Genomic DNA, 6,686 nt, shown 5'->3' on the forward strand with positions numbered 1-6,686 from the left:
CATGGAGGAACTCAAGAAGGATTTTGAAAATCAAGTAAGACAAGTGGAGGAAAAATTGAGAAAAGAAATGAGAATGATGCAAGAAAATCATCAAAAGCTAGTCAACAGCCTGCTAAAAGAGACCAAAAAAAAATACACTGAAGAAAATAAAACCTTAAAAAATAGACTAACTCAAATGATAAAAGAGGTCCAAAAAGCCAAAGAGGAGAAGAATACCTTAAAAATCCAAATTTTCCAGATGGAAAAGGAGTTTCAAAAATTCACTGAAGAGGATAATTCTGTCAAAATTAGATTGTAACAAATGGAAGCTAATGACTTTATGAGAAATCAAGATACAATAAAACAGATCCAAAGTAATGAAAAAATAGAAGGCAATATGAAATATCTCATTGGAAAAACCACTGACTTGGAAAATAGATCCAGTAGAGGTAATTTAAAAATTATTGGACTACCTAAAAGCCATGATCAAAAAAAGAGCCTAGAAATCATCCTTCAAGAAATTCTCAAAGAAAATTGTCCTGATATTCTAGAATCAGAGGGAAAAATAGAAATTGAAAGAATTCACTGATCACCTCTTGAAAAAGATCCCAAAAAGAAAACTCCTAGGAATATCAAAACCAAATTCTGGAGTTTCCAGATCAAGGAGAAAATATTACAAGCTGTCAGGAAGAAACAATTTGAGTATTGTGGAAACACAATCAGGATAATTCAAGATCTAGTAGCTTCAACATTAAGGGATCAAAGGGCTTGGAATATGATATTCTGAAGGGCAAAGGAGCTAGAATTAAAACCAAGAATCACTTACCCAGCAAAACTGAGTATCATGTTTCAGAGGGAAATATGGTCATTCAATGAAATAGAGGAGTTTCAAGTATTCTTGATAGAAAAACCAGAACTGAACAGAAAATTTGACTTTCAATTAAAAGAAGCAAGAGAAGCATGAGAAGGTAAACAGGAAAAAGAAATCATAAGGAATTTATTAAAGTTGAACTATTTACATTCCTACATGGAAAAATGATAATTGTAACTCATGAGACTTTTCTCAGTGTGAGGATAGTTGAAGGGAATACATACATACATACATATATATATATATATATATATATATATATATATATATATAGCACAGTATATGTGTGTGTATGAATACATAAGTGACTGTGTGTATATGTGTTACATCTATACATAGACAGAAGGCACAGGATGAGTTGAATAGGAAGGGATGACATCTAAAGAATAAAATTGAAGTGAGAGAGGAATATAATGGGAGAAGGAGAAAGGGAGAGATACAATAGGGTAAATTATCTCATATAAAAGAGGCAAGAGAAAACTGTTACAATGGAGGGGAAGAGCAGGAAGGTGAAAGGGAATGGGTCAACCTTACTCTCATTGAATTTGGCTTAAGAAGGGAATAACATACACACTCAAGTGGGTATCCTACTCTACAGGAAAGTAGGAGGGAAGGGGATAAGAGGGAGGGTGATAGAAGGCAGATTGAGAGAGAGGGTAGTTAAAAGCAAACACTTTTGAAATGGAACACGGTCAAAGTGGAAAATAGAAGAAGTGGGGTGCAGGATAGGATGGAGGTAAATACAATTAGTCTTTCACAATATAACTACTATGGAAATGTTTTGCATAACTACACATGTACAACCTACATTGAATTGCTTGTCTTCCCAGTGGGGGTGAATGAGGAGGGAAGAAGGGAAAGAATCTGGAAATCAAAGTTTTAAAAACAAATGTTTAAAAAAATTGTTTTATACCTGCAACTGGGAAACAAGGTATACAGCCACTGGGTATAGAAATCCACCCTGCCCTACTAGAAAGTTGACAGGGTGGCGGAGGATATAAGAGAGAGCAGGTTGGGGGAAGGGGTATTCAGTAGGCTCAATATCTTGGGGTGGGGGTAGGGGTTGAAAACTAAAAATAAATAAATAAATAAAAGATTAAAAAAATGTGCATTTGCAGATTTCTTCCTCTCTTCTCCACTACCTGATTGACTCTCTGAAATCCCTGATGTATTGTACTGGGACTACATAAAGAAACTACTTCCAGTGTCCAGTCCTGCCATAGGCATCAACATAAATCTGTCTTCAAGAAGTTTTTATTTTCTTTTAGTAGATCCTTTACAACTACTTTAATTTCATTTTCTTAGATTAGATAATTTAATATCTCTATTTCATGCTCTATTAATTAGAGTATTTTAGATTTTTATGATAGTTCTCAATATCTTTTAAAGTCTCAGTTTTTATGGCATACAAAAGTGTATAGTAGCTTCCAATGTTTTTCATTCCTCCTCTGCTGTGATTTTGCCTTGTTCATTTTTTATTCTGGAAATTCAATTTCTCCCTTTTTCTTTTTGATCAGGTTAGTTAAATGTTTATCAATTTTGTTAGTCTATTCAAAGCATCAACTTAGAGTTTTCTCAATTTCACAATATTTTTGTTTTCTATTTTATCTGTTTCTCCTTGATTTTTAAATAATTTCTCTTTTCTACTTACTTTGGAACTTTTAATTTTTAATATTTCATATTCAGTTCTTTAATCTCTACTTTTATTAGTATTTAGAGACTCTAGAGATTATTATCCTTTTACTGTTCACCTGCAGACCTATTAGGGACCCATTACATGCTTTCATTTATTACCCTTGCTTTTTTCTTCCCATTTATATAACTATCCACTTTATCATTTTTCTGCCACAAAAGACTCACTTCTTTATATTCACATAAACACAGCTCTCATTTATGCCCTCGTCATTTTTTGCCCACATTAAATATCTCTCTAGTTGGACTCTTTGCCTCAAGTCTTTTCCTACTCCAATCCATCCCCCTAAACTGCTGTCAAAGTGATTTTCCCTAGGGTTCAAGTCTAAGCATGTTAATTGCAATGGGTCCCTTTTACTTCTTAGATTATATGTTTAAATATTAAACATTTAAAATTTTAGATCAGTGATACCTGGGATACTCCATCTTCTCTTTCCTATACCTTGCTTTTGCACCAGTTGTCCATCAGCCCTAGAATATTCTATTCCCAACTTCTAATTCTTATAATTCCTGATTTCCTCCAAGATCTACCTTCTCAGGTGGCCTTTCCCCATCCCCAGAGCTTCCACTATCTTGTATATACTGGTCTTTCATGTAGTGATTTATTTAGGCTATCTTCTCCATAAAAAGGCCACCTCCTTGGTGGCAAGGTCTTTTTCCCCCCTTTATAAAATTCCCCATGCTTACCATAATGCATGGAACATGTTAAGTGCCTATTAAATGCTTTAAATTGACTGAGACTTAGTCTAAGGAATATTAATTCAATGCTTTGAACTTCCCCTCTCCCAATTCTTTTTTTTTAAGCAATCGGGGTTAAGTAACTTGCTCAAGGTTACATGGCCAGTTATTTCTGGGTGTGGTACTGAGTGTCTGAGCCTGGGATTCGATCCAGGTCATCCCGACACTGGAGCCAGTGCTCTTACTCGCTGTGCTACCTGGCTGCCCCCCCCCCAATTCTTTAAGTTCATCTTAAGTCTCTATCTACTGTCATTCCTTACTGTCCCTTCATCTGACCTGTTTGTTCTTTCTTCATCTCACAGATCAATCATTTTCTACAAAAAGAAAATCACACAAACATGAAAGAATTGATTTCATCACTTAATTGTTTTCAAGAATGCCTCTATTTAATTAAACATTCATTTTTCATTGACTTCAGTTTTGAAGGAATGTTATTTTTAGTTACAGCATAAGCTTCTTTATTTTTTGGAGCACAGTATTCCATTCTCTTAAGAATTCTAATGAATGCACATTAAATTTGAGGTTTCAAAATTTCCTTTCCTTCATATTTGAAGGTATTTTTTTCTGTATGCTTTTAGAATTTGATTGAAATTGTGAAATTAACTATTATAGTCTTTGGGTTTAAAAAGGGGATGTTTCCTTCTTTTATCTGGAAGCATCCATGAATTCTTACTATCAATATTTTATTATCCATATTCATAAGTTCTGGACAGTTTTCTTGTACTGTATTATGACTTTTTATGCCATATTCTCAAGAATTCCTAGGATAGTATTGGTTTATTTTCCTCCATATTAGAATATTTGTCCAAATTGCTTTAGTTTTTCTTTCAGGTTTCACTTATTCTTCCTTTTGTTTTTTGATCTCTGTGAATTCTTTTTTTGCATAGGGACTAGATTTTTATTTAGGATTCCTTTTGGTATTTCTCTTATATTCTCTGTCACTCAGTATTGGGAACCCTCCTTACTCTTTAACCCTATACATCTTCCACTGCTGTATTGCATAGACCCCTGTGACTAATATAGCTGGTTGGCCTCATCTTCCTCAAGTTGGGGTTTATTGAGGTCATCTTGGCCAGGCTTACTTTCCTGAGTAATCTCTGGATAGGAAGAAGAAGACTATAGCTAGGTTTCTATTCTCCTTTCCTTCAAGTCCAACTCTAATTTCCCCTATTCTATGTCACTGAGTGTTGCACATGCCTGAATCTTCTATGTCTATTCTTTCAGTAAATGTGATAGAAAGGAAGGAGTTATCAATACCTGTGCATGCTCTGAAATGGAGAGCAGGGCCCTCCATTGCACATTCATGGAAGTGGACTTAAGAAACACTTATGTGGGTCTCCTGAACATGCTAGGTGCTGCAGTGGATAGGGCACTGGGCTTGGAATCAGGAGGATCTGAATTCAAATCTAGCTTCAGACATGTTGTAGCTAGGTGACCCTGGACAAGTCACTTAACCCTGTTTGCCTGTTTCCACATCTGTAAAATCAGATTGAGAAGTGAATGACAAACCAAGCTGGTATCTTTGCCAAGAAAATCTCAAATGGTGTCACAAAGAATTGAACATGATTGGAACAACAGAACAACAACTTAAACACACTCCTATAACTTGGCTTTCATTACAGACTCCTAAATATGCTCTTAAGCATGCTGGGTTCTTTCAGCTCCCCCACTATATGCCCATATTAATGAAATCACAGATCTATTGATGTAGTAAAACATTAATCAAACAAAGTGGTTTCTCATTACATCATGCCTTAACTTAGGCCACATAGCCATAGCCTAAAATAGGGAAAGGTCCTGACTGTATGGTCAGGGCATTACTACTATAGAAAGATATTTTATTGAATATATTTATTTTACATGTTTGAGCCAGACTTCATTACATCCTTGGAGAAACCACTCCTTGACCTAAGCCTTCTTAGCAGGCTAGAGCTTGTTCTTGATATTCAGTCCGCATCTTACTTTTCTTAATGTCATCCCATTAGTCTTATTTCTATACCTGACAGGCCAAATGGATTTCAGCATTCAGCTCCTTAAGGAAATCACTACTCTGCTGAGGCTCCTAGGATTAGCTAGAAAATAATTATTGTAGACTACCTTTGCTAGTCATCACAGACCCCATCCATAGAAGGAACTAGAGAGTAAATATGAGCCTGAGCATATCAGAATAGAATTAGAATTGGGAGATGTGTTATTAAGGATATTATAACTGACTTGTCTCAGTTTCTGATTCCCAATGCCATTGGACATGTTTGATGATTTAAAAAACATGTAGCTTGCTAACATAGTATAACACTTTCCAGTTTACATTATTCTTTTACAAATAGTTACGTATTTGATTCTCACTTTAGCCCTTTGAAGTAGACAACTCAAGTGCCACCTTTAGTTCACAAGTGGGGAAAAAGGGGTTCAGAGAACTTTTGGTGATTTACCAAATTTAAACAGTATATGGCAGAACCAGGTCATGAACTCAGGCTTGCTGACTCAAAGCTAAATATTCTTTGCATTACACTATGCTTCTCCTTTGTGTGATTAATTTCTCATGTAAGTAGCTTAATCGTGATAAGCATGAGGGTGTGATGTGCCAACTTACCCTGCTTCCATGACTGTGGTAAGTAGTAGGGTGTTCCGCCTTGTTGGTGTGGTTTGAAGGGCATTGAAAGAGCTATCCAGCCCCAAATCACCCCCCTGTACTCACTATGGTACTGGAAATTCTAGCCTTTCTCCATTTCCTTGAAGCATAAGGAGGGAGTATGTAAAAAAAAACAACTATGTTTTTTTACATTTTGTTGTTTACATTTCTTAGACACCTATGTACCAGATACTCTCTTAAGTCAGGGACAGAATTACAAAGAGAAATTTATAGTTTAATGGAGAAGAAAAATACATTAGAACATGTTTGTCATAAATATAGAGTTAATAAATACCAATAAATACAAGGTGATTAAGAAAGTAGACTTTAACAGTTGGAGTGGGGAATGTGGAAAGTTTTCAAGTCAAAATACTTTATCTAGAAAAAAAGAAAAACCTAAAATTTAATCATTTAATTTTAAGCAAATACCCACCTTCTCTCCCTCCCACCTTTCCTCCACAAATTGAAAAGAGAAAATCAAAAATAGCCAAGCAAAATAAATTCTCCCATTGGTTGTGCCATTCCAAACATATGACTCAGTCTGGACCTTTAGTCTATCACCTCTCTGTTAGGAGATGGGTAGTACAACATGACTACTCTAGTATTGTGATTAGTCAGTATTACATTGATCAAAGTTTCCCACACCCTCTTGGTAAAGAAGAGGGTCATGAGAGATAAAGGGAGTGCAGTACCGTAGCTGTAGGCTTGATGCAGTCTGTACCTGATCCTCTGCCTCTCTTCTCTTTCAGTCACACAGAAGCCAGTCACAGGCAC

Source organism: Petaurus breviceps, unplaced genomic scaffold (assembly GCF_028583685.1).
Source record: "Petaurus breviceps papuanus isolate PSGF00001 unplaced genomic scaffold, PetGlider_PUasm1.0 91133, whole genome shotgun sequence".
Lineage (NCBI taxonomy): Eukaryota > Metazoa > Chordata > Mammalia > Diprotodontia > Petauridae > Petaurus > Petaurus breviceps.